At 52.9% G+C, this 12,331-nt stretch overlaps 2 non-coding genes across 2 annotated transcripts; both read right to left on the bottom strand.

The window, feature by feature from the left end:
* Positions 1-4,726: 4,726 nt before the first annotated feature.
* TRNAT-UGU lies at positions 4,727-4,800 on the bottom strand. The gene has a single exon. It is a non-coding gene; the product is annotated as a tRNA-Thr (tRNA).
* A 1,870-nt stretch (positions 4,801-6,670) lies between these two features.
* Positions 6,671-6,752, bottom strand: TRNAS-GCU. Its single transcript has one exon. It is a non-coding gene; the product is annotated as a tRNA-Ser (tRNA).
* Between the last annotated feature and the right edge of the window lie 5,579 nt (positions 6,753-12,331).

Below are 12,331 nucleotides of genomic sequence, written 5' to 3'. Positions count from 1 at the left end.
GGTCCCAGGTCCCTCTTCCCCACACTGCACCCACCACACTGATGGAGTCACCACCTGAAGACAAGCTGTCTTGACCCAGGGGACAGATTCTCCGCCCCACCCAAATCCCTGCCTTCTTCCATACATGGCCACACCACCCTGTGACAGGATGTATCAACCCCACGACACTGTCCATAATGATGTAGATGTGGAGGAAACAGAAGTGGTGTTTTTGTTGAACTCACCATTTGTGGGTGATGGAACTGTGTGTAGGACGAAATCAGTGTTGTATGTGAGATGGGCTGCATTTTTAATAGGAACCTCATCTCTGTTATTTTACAGAGATTCTGATCCAGGACTATATCTGATCCAGGGGTGGGCAAACTACGGCCAGGGGGCCGCATCCGGCCCTTCAGACATTTAATCCAGCCACTGGGGAGCAGGCTCTAGGGCTTGCCACATTCTGACACTCCAGCCGGGGAGCGGGTCGGGGGCTTGCCCCGCTCCGCATGTGCTGTGGCTCCGTGCGGCTCCTGGGAGCACTGGCATGTCCCCCCTCCAACTCCTACACATAAGGGCAGCCAGGGGGCTCCACACACTGCCCCCACCCCAAGCACCACCTCCACAGTTCCCATTGTCTGGGAACTGCATCCACTGGGAGCTGCCTGGCCATGCCTCCGTGTAGGAGCCAGAGCGGGGGACGTGGTGCTGCTCCCAGGAGCTGTTTGAGGTAAGCGACAACCGGAGACTGACCCCCTCCCTTGCCCCAGCCTCCCACTCTCCTACCCCCTCAGTCCCAGCCTGGAGCACCCTCCTCCCCGCCAACCTCTCCTCCCTCGCCCCACCCCAATCCCCTGTCCAAGCCCGGAGCCCTCTCCCACACCCTGAACTCATGTCTGGCTCCACCCCAGAGCCCACTGGCCCCAGGCAGAGCCCTCACCCCCTCCCATACCCCAACCCCCAATTTCGTGAGCATTCATGGCCCCATACAATTTCCATACCCAGATGTGGCCCTCGGGCCAAAAAATTTGCTCACACCCGATCTAATCCCTAACCACAACTGTACTCAACGGTTCACTGGTGGAAAGGGGGATTGAAGGAAAACTGCCATATATGAGAGAATTCTTTAATTGTTGAGGATTTATTATTACCAATGAAAATGAAATTAAACACGAAGTTACTCTTTAACGGAGAAGAGACTTAATTGTGTGATCAACTGAATTATACTGGAGAAATAAAACTTGTCTTGTTTTTCTTTTTGTTAGTAATGTAGGAAATGGGGGCTAATCCTGAAAAGCTTCTTTGATGTAATTTACCCCCCTTGGCCTAAAATGTCCGGCTGTAAAACCTCACTCCAAAGGTTGGGGTGAGGGAATGTGTGTGAGAAATAGAGTAGAGGAGAAAACTGACCCAGTATCGATTTGAATGATTTGTATTTCAAATGGAACTTATTTTGATTAGCTTCAAAGTCAATTTCTACGTAGGTGTGTTAGCAAAAAGAAGGTGGTCAGGGAAAGTGTGGGACCCTTACTGAATGGGGCAGGCAACCTAGGGACAGATGATGTGGATAAAGCTGAAGTGCTCAATGCTTTTTTTTTTTTTTTTGCCTCGGTCTTCACAGACACGGGCAGCATAGTATGGGGAGGAGGTGAGCAGCCCTCAGTGGTGAAAGAACAAATTAAGGACTATTTAGCAAAGCTGGACATTGACCAAGTCCTTGGTTCCTGGATCTAATGCATCTGAGGGTCCGGAGGGAGTTGGCAGATGTGATTGCAGAGCCATTGATCATTATCTTTGAAAACTCATGGCGATTGGGGGAGGTCTCGGATGATTGTAAAAAGGCAAATCTAGTGCTTATATGTCTGCACTGCAATTTTAGTCTTGCAGCCCAAGCCCCATAAGCCTGGGTCAGCTGACCTGGGCTTTAAGACAGGTGCCCTGGGTGTTTTTAATCACAGTGTAGACATAAGGAAGCACCCACCGGCTGACCCCTGTCACATTAATCAGGGTCAGGCAGCTTGGGCTGTAAAGTTGCAGTGTATGTGGGTACGTCTACAGTACGGGATTATTCCGAATTTGCATAAACCGGTTTTGTAAAACAGAATTTATAAAATCGGGTGGAGCGCGGCCATACTAAGCACATTAAATCGGTGGTGTGCGTCCATGGTCCGTGGCTAGCGTCGATTTCTGGAGCGTTGCACTGTGGGTAGCTATTCCCTAGCTATCCCATAGTTTCCCGCAGCCTCCCCCGCCCCTTGGAACTTCCGGGTTGAGATCCCAGTGCCTGATGGGGCAAAAATCATTGTTGCGGGTGGTTCTGGGTAAATGTCGTCAGTCACTCCTTCGTCTGGAAAGCAACGGCAGACAAGCATTTCGCGCCTTTTTCCCCTGGATTGCCCTGGCAGATGCCATAGCATGGCAATCATGGAGCTTGTTTTTGCCGTTTGTGACTCTCACCGTATGTGTACTAGATGCCGCTCACAGAGGCGATTCAGCAGCGCTACACAGAAGCATGCTTTTGCTTTTGCATGACAGCAGAGATGGTTACTAGCCATATTGCACCATCCAAACCCTTCCATAAATTGGAACTGAGGATGATCATGGCTACCAGTCCTTTTGTACCATTTGCTGCTAGTGCCCCTGGCCGATCAGCCAGGGGCGCAAAAGCCAAGATTGGTTACTAGCCATATTGCGCCTTCCATCGTTTTGTACCATTTGCTGCTGTCATAAGTGCCCCTGGCCGATCAGCCAGGGCGCAAAAGCAAAAATTGGGAATGACTCCCTGAGTCAATCCCTCCTTTTTGGTATCTAAAAATAGATTCAGTGCTGCCTAATATAGGCAAGTGTACTAGAGAACCACCGTATCATAGAACCAGAGAGCACAGCTGCTCTGTGTCAGAGCCTGCAGAAATTATGATCTGTATGCTATTCACAGGGGGTGCTCCTGTAACAACCCCACCTGTTGATTCCGTTCTTCCCCCAGCCTTTCTTGGCTACCGTAGCATTGTCCCCCCACTTGTGTGATGAATTAATAAAGAATGCAGGAATAAGACACACTGACTTGTTAGTGAGAAATGAGTGGAAGGCAGCCTCCAGCTGCTATGATAGTCCAGACAGGACATTAAGCAGTGTGTAGGAGAGAAGCCCAGCATCCCACTGCTAGTCCAGGGGCAACTGAATCTTTTCTTTACACATGAAGGGTGGGGGCTGATGGAGCTCAGCCCCCTGTTGCTATGATGAGGATGGTTACCAGCCATATTGCACCATCCATCCACCAGAAAAAATTAGGGCCAATAGGCTGATGACGAGGACGGTTACCAGTCCTTTTGTACCATCAGCTGAGGCTGATGATGAGGATGGATTTCCATCTTTTTGTACCATCAGCCACCCATGGCGGGGGGGGGGGAGCAAGGATGTTGGTGTTGAGTGCTGCACTATCGCGTCTATCTGCAGCATTCAGTAAAGATAGGGTGACATGTAAAAGAGTCAGAGGATTGTTTTACCTTTCGCTTCTGGGGGTGGGTGGGGGGTGGGTGAGTAGATTGCCAAGCTATGCCCTGACCCGCGGACACTGTGTTTGACCCTAGAAGCATTTGGAGCTCAGCCAAGAATGCAAATACTTTTCGGAGGCTGCAGGAACTGTGGGATAGCTTCAGTCCTCCAGTCCATGAGCATCCATTTGATTCTTTGGCTTTCCGTTACGCTTGTCACGCTGCAGTGCGCTGAGTCCCTGCTATGGCGTCTGTCTGGAGATTTTTAAAAAAGGATTCTGAATTTCATCTTCTGTAACGGAGCGCTGATAGAACGGATTTGCCTGCCCTTACAGCGATCACATCCGCATGGTCCATGGCGGGAGCTCTTTTTTTATTTTGATTTCGGACTGCATCGCCACCCGTGCTGATCGGAGCTCCACGCTGGGCAAACAGGAAATATTCAAAAGTTCGCGGGGCTTTTCCTGTTTACCTGACCACTGCATCCGAGTTCAGATTGCGGTCCAGAGCGGTCACTGGTGCACTGTGGGATAGCTCCCGGAGGCCAATACCGTCGATCAGCGTCCACACTAACCCTAATCTGATATGTTAATACCGATACTAGCGTTACTCCTCTCGTTAGGGAGGAGTACAGAAACCGGTTTAAAGAGCCATTAAAATCGATATAAGGTGTCTCCTAGTGTGGACGGTTTTGGCGTTAAATCGGTTTTATGCTCCTAAAACCGATTTAAATGCCTAGTGTAGACCAGGCCTGTGTCTCAGCTCGGGCTCAGTCCCCTGCTCTAGGAGCCCAGAAGATTGGGAGGGAGTTTAGCCAGTGGAAATGGTGAAGTATTGCCCTGGACTCAATGGCATTTCTCCATTGGTCTGTCTGCTTTGGGGCACAGACAATAACACGTCCTGCTGCATTTGTTATTTCAAAGGGTGGTTTAGGATTTTCATTCTCACACACGGTGCACAAAGCAGGACTCAATCCTGGGTGTAAACTAAACAAGCTGCCCATGGATTCTGGCAGCCAGAATGAGCCATTTGGTGTGAGAGCCCAGACCTGCCCCTGTCCCAGAGGGAGGGGTGTCATCTGTGACAGGCTGGAACACTGACTTATCAGCTCTTAACTCCCAACCTTTCATCAACTCTTATTATCAGTGCCTGTGAACATAGTTTAAACCATACTGGACTGGACCAAAGGTCCATCTAGCTCTCTGTTTTGTCCTCTGACAGTAGCCAATACTAGGTGCTCCTAGAGGTATTCAACAAGGCACCACTGGGAGTTGAACCCAGGATCTCCTGTTTACAAGACAGGTGCTTTAGCCAGCTAAGCCATGGTGCCTGCCTGTGGCTAAGGGACACTCTCTGCCCACACCTGACTCTCTGCCATCCCCAGTGGGGACTGACAAGCTTTCCATGTGTTTGGATTCTGCAAAGCAGAGAAGCAAGTGAGGTTTTCCTTGCAAGCTGTATGTGAGTGAATCTTTGGCCAGGTCTGCACTACAAAGTTATTTCAGCATCATTATATTGCTCAGTTGTGTGAAAAACACACAATGCTCCCTCGGTCGGCACTCTTCTCCTGTGTCCCAACCCACAGCCCCTCCTATTCCCAGTGCCCCTCAATCCCAACCTCGACGAGAGGCCTAGAGCTTTTTGCAGCCAACTTAAAATGACAAATTGTCAGTGTAAATGCTGCTGGTCATTATATCACCATAAGTGGCCACCTCCAGTATCCCACAATGCCCGCTGTGAACTCGCCTGCCCTGCATTCCTGCTACAGAGGCTGGGCCCCTCCCCTTTCATAGCTCCAGAAAGTTCTGACAGCTGAGCCGCTAGCTACACCAGGATTAGGTTGATATAACTGCATTGCTTGGGGGGGAGGGGTTACATTTTTTACACCTCTAAGTAATGTAGTTACACCGACCTAATTTTGTAGCGTAGACCTGTACAAACAATCACTCACACACCTTGGGAGTAAACCTTCCCCTGCTCCTCTGCTTTACAGAATCCAAACACGAGCAAAGCTTGTCAGGGCTCAGTGGGGATTGGCAGAGAGTCAGGTGTGGGCAGACATGATGCTTTTAAGTAACAGCAGGCACCAGGGCTTAGCTGGTTACAGCACCTGTTTTGTGAACAGGAGATCCTGGGTTCAACTCCTAGTGGTGCAGCGAGGAGTGGCTTTTGGTGTACCTGGTGTTGGCTACTGTCAGAAGACAAGATTCAGAGCTAGATGGACGTTTGCTCTAGCCCAGTGTGGTTTTTCTTATGGTTTAAATTACACTCGCAGGCACTGACAATAGAGTTACTGAAAGTTTGGGTGTTAAGAGCTGGTAGGTCAGTGGTCCAGTCCCCTCAATGCGGTTTCACCATTTCCACTCGCTAAACTCCCTCCCACCCTTCTGGGCTCCTAGAGCAGGGGACTGAGCCTGAGCCCAGACACGGACACTGCAACTTTACTCCAGCCCAAGCCGCATGGCCCTGATTAATCCGACACGGGCCAGCCGAGGGTGTTTCATTGCACTGGAGACTCCCAAGGACTATCCCAGGAACCGTGTACAATGCAGGCTTCTCCGAGATAGCACAACGACAATGGACACTGCTTGACTCACATCGTAGCAAAGGAGCTTCCTAGCAAGTCAGAGGAAACTATGAAAGAGGGGAAGAGACATCATGATTTGGCCTCTCTCCGCCACAATTCAGTAGCTGGAAACACACCTGGAGGACAAAGACTGAACTGAACTGATTCAGAAATCAGAATAGAATAATAACAATAATACTTTCAAACCAAAGACCCCAACCAGACTAGTATTGGTTTTTCAGCAGAAAATTTTCAGTTTGGGGAATTTTGTTTTCTCAGTCAGACCTTGCCAAGGGAAGCAGGGAGAAAATGTTGGAGTTGCCTTCTTCAGAACAGCTTGGCCTAGACACTAGCTCTGGTTCACTGCTCTGGTCTTGCTCGGGTTGAGGGTATTTTAATAATTTGGGCAGGTCCCAGGGTGTTTGGGGGAGATGATGAGGATGTTACCTTTTGAGATAAAAACTAAGAAATACAGCACTAGAGAATTTTTTTTTAAGAAATCTGGGATTTAGACATTTTATTTAAAGCAAAGGAGTTCTGAGTTTCTGTTTGCAAGAAGCAACATTGTTTGATCTGTCATTGTACCAAAGGGGAGATGATTGTCTACAAAGGAGGGGTGATGACTAAATGCATCCAATGAGAATGGGATTCGAACCCATGCGTGCAGAACACAATAGATTAGCAGTCCATCACCTTAACCACTCGGCCACCTCATCTGAGCTAGCAAAAAAGAGACAGGAGGAGAAATCTTAGGCCAGCAGAGCTAGGGACAATAAGGAGTTTTTAAATACTAAGCGGAAGCAGAGGCTGAATGAGCTCCCCCCTCACATCTAGTGAGGAGATGGGGGAAAGACTTCAGGAACAGACCGTGTTTGCACAGACACACCTACTCTGCCTAGATATGCAGCATGATGGGGCCGCTTTCCCAAAATGACCAGTTTTGGCTGGTGGTGGGTTACAAATCACTTTAGGATTGAGTGGAATGAAATGTTATTATCCTTCCTGCATGAGTGAAGGGCAGCAGAACATACCTAGTCCGTCCTGATAGAGGGCTGGGTGGGTGGGTGGGTGAGGAATAGCTTTTATTGGACTTTATAGAAGTGATTGAGGACATCACCCTAAACCAGGGGTCCCCAAACATTTCACACTGTGCCCTCTTAGCCATGGCTGTGGCCCCTCGGAAGCCGCGGTCAAGAACCGGGGCTGGTAATGGGGCTGTTGCTTGCTGGGGAGAGGGGTGCAGACAGGGGTAAGGGGGTCGAGGCCGAGCAGGGAGCCAGAGCCCCAGGCTGAGGGTGGGGGTTGGGGAAGACCTGGGGCAGAGTGGGGCTGAGTGCTGCTACCTCCATGGGGGCTGGCTCAGGCCCTGAGGTGCCCCCATGAATGTTCCTCTGTGTCCCCCTAGGAGTCATGCCCCACATTTTGGGGACCACTGAACCCTACTCACTAAGCAGGGGCTAGTGATGCCAAAGCCCAGGGAAAGGGAGAACAAGTGCGGGGCCCCCAGCACTGGAACCATGTGAAGGGGCTGCAGGAGAGGGGCAATGGCTGGTGGCCCAGGGAGTTAAGGGCGGAGGGGGCAGGAGTTAGGGGTGAAGGAGGTGCAAGGGTTGGGAGTGCAGGAGCTAGCAGTAAAGGGGGAGTGGGGATCGTCCAGGGGCAATGGGGAAGTGACAAAATACAAGCTTTGCCCAGGGCACCATTTTCCCTAATGCTGGTCTGAGCAAACAATTGGAAATGACCCTTCAGTGAGACCAGAACCATCATGTAGAAAAGCTCCTTTGTTAAGTGGTGGTGGCTGAGGGCTTAGGGAGATGGGTTAGAAAACAACAGGCATCTTTCTGTAGTGGTTTGATTCTTGCCTGCTAGGCAAGGCTGGTGTGTGGTGTCTCCATGGCTGCACTTTCAGTGTCTGATCATCCACAGTGCCCCAGGGAGCCAAGTCTAGACATATTCAGAGGCTCTATGCCAGGGTTTCTCAAACTTTCTTTCATTGCAACCCCCTTCTGCCAAAAAAAACTTACTACATGGCCCTGGAAAGAGGGACCAAGCCCCTCCCCACTGAGCAGAGGCAGAGGAAACAAAGCCTGAGCCCTGCCCCAGTTAGGGGAAGGCAAAACCAGAGCTTGAGGGATTCAGCCCTGGGTGGTGGGGCTCAGACTTTTGGTTTCAGCCCCAGGCACCAACAAGTCTAATGCCAGCCCTGGCGACCCCATTAAAACAGGCTCACATCCCACTTTGGGGTCCTGACCCACAGTTTGAGAACCACTGCTCTATGCTGATGGGAGAGAGTTTTCCTGTGGGTGCAGTTAATCCACTTCCCAAGAGGTGGCAGCTATGTCAGTGGGAGAAGCTATATTGGTGGGTGTGCAAGCTGTGGTGTTTACCACATTTAAGAAGTTTAATCAAACCCCATTTTTAAAACCACCTGTGGTCTGGGAATGGCAAAGGACCTCGATGAAGCAGGATTTGTCCTTCAAAGTCCTGGACATCACGATTCTATACTTTTGCTGTCATGGGGGTATAGCTCAGTGTTACAGTGCTTGACTACAGTTCACGTAGTCCTCAGTTCAAACCCCAGTGTTCTCTTATAACCCTCTTTCTTTTTTTTCCTGTCTAGCCGGCTTGCTGCGTAGAACGAACGCTCCTTGAGTGGGGTGATCCACAGGGAGTAGCTCAAACCTCCAAAGTGCCTGGGCAGGGGCAGGACATTAGCGCAGCAAGGGAGGGGTGTGGCAGTGACATCACAAAGGCCTTTTAGACTAACAGATTCTTTGCTGCTTCTACAGAACCAGACTAACACGGCTCTGATACTTGACTCAAGGAGCGTTCGTTCTAGAAAGCAAGTCGGCTAGACAGGAAAACATCAGACGCTGCTCCCAATGCTACACTCAGTTTTTCAGAAATTAGTCAACTTTATGGCCAGAAGAGACCATTAGAGCATCTAATCTGACCCCCTGCATATCACAGGCCTCCTGTATGACACAAGAGCTACTTTTGGGGCAAACACATTCCAGAAAGGCATCTAGTCTTCATGAAATGACATCAGGAGATGGCGAATCCACCACTTTCCTTGGGAGATTGTTCCTGTGGTGAATCATCCTCGCTGTTGAATATTTGTGCCTTAGTTGTAATATGAATTTGTCTCTTTTCACCTTCCAGCCATTGGGGCTTGTTATGCCTTTCTCTGCTTTAATACCCAATCTTTTCTCTCCATTAAGGCCCTTCAACACCCCCCAGTACCCAGTGCCCAGACCCCACAGCCGGGGCCCCAGACACCCCCACAGCCCCAGCCAGGGTCCTGCCAGATCTTCCCTGGCCCCCAGTCCCCAGAGTCCCTGGCCAGGGCCCCAGACACCCCCAGAGCCCCACCAGCCCCAGGGAGAGCTGGACACGGGCGAAGGGGAGAGAAAATGGGGCACAATCGGGGGGGGGGGACAGGGAACTTCTCAGGGGTGGGGGGAGGGGGGGTCACCCTGGGGGCTGCTCGTGGCTCTCTAGGGAGAAAGGGGGCAGGGCGGGGGGGGCGGGGTGTCCCCACGGGGGGGGCAGCGGTAAATCCGAGGGGATCTCAGCCCCCCCCTTTCTCTCCCCGCCCCTCGGGGGTCACCGGCTCCTCCCCCCCCCCCTTTCCCACGGAGGGGCCGGGCATGGGGGGGTTAATGAAGGTCTCTCCCGCCGCGATCTGCGCATGCCCAGAGCCCCAGCGCCACAAACCCTTCTCCGGCCCGGGAGAGGCTCCAACGGCGCCGCACGAGCCAGACAGAACCGCAGCGCCCCGCGCGCGTCCGCGCTCCCGTTCCGGCTCCCTCTCCGACGTCACTTCCGCTCCACTGAGAGCCCGGAACTACATCTCCCAGCCTGCCCCGGGGGCGCGTCCGCCCTCTCTAGCCCGGGTGACGGAGGGGTCAGGAGCTGGAACTGCGCATGCTCCGTGCGAGCCCCACTGGGGGCGGGAGAACAAAGCTGCTGCTGCCGCCTCCGCATGAGCCGGTGAGTGAGAGACCCCGGGGGGGGCGGGCACGTGACTCTGCCCCGGGGAACCTGGGAGAAGCCTCGGAGCCGCCTCGGCCCCGGGAGCCGCATCTGGGATGGGGGGGGCGGGGAGTTAATTGGCTCCTGTCCCTGTTGGCGCCTCTCGCCCCCGGTACAGAGTCTCTCCGGTTCTGCCCCGTTTCTCTCTCGGGGTCTCGCTCGGGCTGTAACATCCGGGGAGATTCGCCCCCCCCCCGGGGGCAGATTAACTTTTTGTGTCCCTGGGGCAATGGGTCGGTTTGCAGAGCGAGGGGCCGGCTGGGGGCGAGGACGCGCAGGGCAGTGAGCGGCCCCGCTCAGCCCAGCACAGGGGCACTGGTTGCAAACCCAACATTGCTGGATGCACCTGCCCCCCCCCCGCCCTGTGCTGCCAGCCTGCCCCTCCCCCACTGCCCCAGCGCCCCCTCCCCATGATCCGCTCTCTCGGCTCCCCTGTCCCCCCCCCCCGGGTCTCCCCCCCCCCCCGTTTTACCTGCAGCGATTTGTCCTTGTCCGGGTGGGAAATTGTTGCCCTGGGTCAGTCCCCAGCACGTGGCTGCCCCTGGCGTGGGGGGGGGGGTGAGATGCCGGTTCTCTGCCAGGGCGGGAGGGGCACGTGTCCCCCGTGGGGGCTGCCCGGACCCCGGTTTCCCAGTTACTGCCCCTAACTACCACCACAGCCACCTGCCCATCCCCCACTGCTGCCCCCTTCCCTCCTCCAGGGACCTGCCAGCTCCCCCCCCCCCCTTTGCCCTCTTAAAGCAGCTCCTCACAGGGCTCCCTGCTGCCTGTGGGGGTGGGAGGAACCATCACTTTCTGTATATGTATTGGATAGTAATATAAAATCCAGTCCAACAGCCCCCCTTTTCCCTCTAGTTATGTAGCAGTAATATAAAATCCCCTCAGATCTCGATGGTGTTCATAGACTATCAGGATTGGAAGGGACCCTCAGGAGGTATCTAGTCCAACCCCCTGTGCAAAGCAAGAACAATCCCCAACTAAATCCTCCAACAGATTTTTACCCCAGTTCCCTAAATGGCCCCCTCAAGGATTGAACTCACAACCCTGGGTTTAGCAGGGCAGTGCTCCAACCACTGAGCTATCCCTCCCCCCTCTCATGTTATCACTTGCGTAGTTTCTGATATGTATTCTCTGCAAATCTAAAAATTATCCTAAGCCCCACTTTTTCTCTAATTGTCTATTTCTAAATGACTATGGCCTGAGATTTTTCCCTGTCTCTCTAATTATAAAATACTAAGAAAATCTCAGATTTACACCTTTTCTCAGATTCCTGAACATGGATATAAAATGTTGGCAAATGTTGCCCATTTTCTCTCTATTCAGTTATCAGATATTGATGTGAAACACTCAGATTTTACCTCGTATCAACAACTGAGATAAAATCCTTCTGATTTTCCACTTTCCTCTCTAAACGTATTTAATACCCATCAAATCCAGAGGCCTCCCCCTGTTTGGGGGATCAGTGGTTCCCAGCTGGTAACAGGAGAGTTGGCTGGACCCTTTTCTTTTCTCCAGCTGGCACTGGGTGAGGAGGTCACTCTGAGTGCAGCGTCGGTCCAGAAGTGTCCCAAAGCCCATGACAAATGGCCTCTGGGAGGGGTTGCTTCCCGCAGTGCGAAGATGTAGCTAGTGACAGGGCATGGACCTTTCTTACCCTCCAGGCCTTCCATTCTCCTGTTAAAGCAGCACCCCCCAGGGATCCCTCTGCCCGTGTGACTGGCCAGCAGGAGGCAGTGATAACTTTCTATCCACTTAGCAGACACAGTGTGGTAACACTGTTGCTGGGGTAGGGGATGGGGTGTCTGTGTGGGGAGATTGGAGCTGAAGGGGCATTGTGGGAGGGGGAGGCCTCTGGGTGACTGGGCAGGGGGTACCCTACTCAAATTGGTGGGTTCTGGAGGTTTGGGGGGGGAGGGGTTCTGATGTGCCCAGCCCTGAGGCTGTGGGTCCTGGAGGTGGGTATCGCTGGGGACACGTTGGTGCAGAACAGTGAGGGTGGGCGTCTCTTGGGGAGGCGGGGCAGGGGGCTGGAGGGAGCCTGGTGCTGTGCCAGGGGCTTAGTCGTGCCCAATGCACAGAACTGGGTGGGGGAGTCCCAGGCGCTAGGTCGGGATGCCAGGCAAGCAGAGGGAGGGTCCCGTTGTAAAGCATCAGGGGGTCCCAGGCAAACGGCCTGGCAGGTCCTGCTGGAGGACAGGTGGGGGTCCTAGGCAGGCAGTAGGGGAATCCTGGGCAGGCAGTGAGGGACTGAATTCCGAGC

This window comes from Mauremys mutica, unplaced genomic scaffold (assembly GCF_020497125.1).
Source record: "Mauremys mutica isolate MM-2020 ecotype Southern unplaced genomic scaffold, ASM2049712v1 Super-Scaffold_100466, whole genome shotgun sequence".
Lineage (NCBI taxonomy): Eukaryota > Metazoa > Chordata > Testudines > Geoemydidae > Mauremys > Mauremys mutica.
This window is presented reverse-complemented; position numbering and strand designations above follow the sequence as displayed.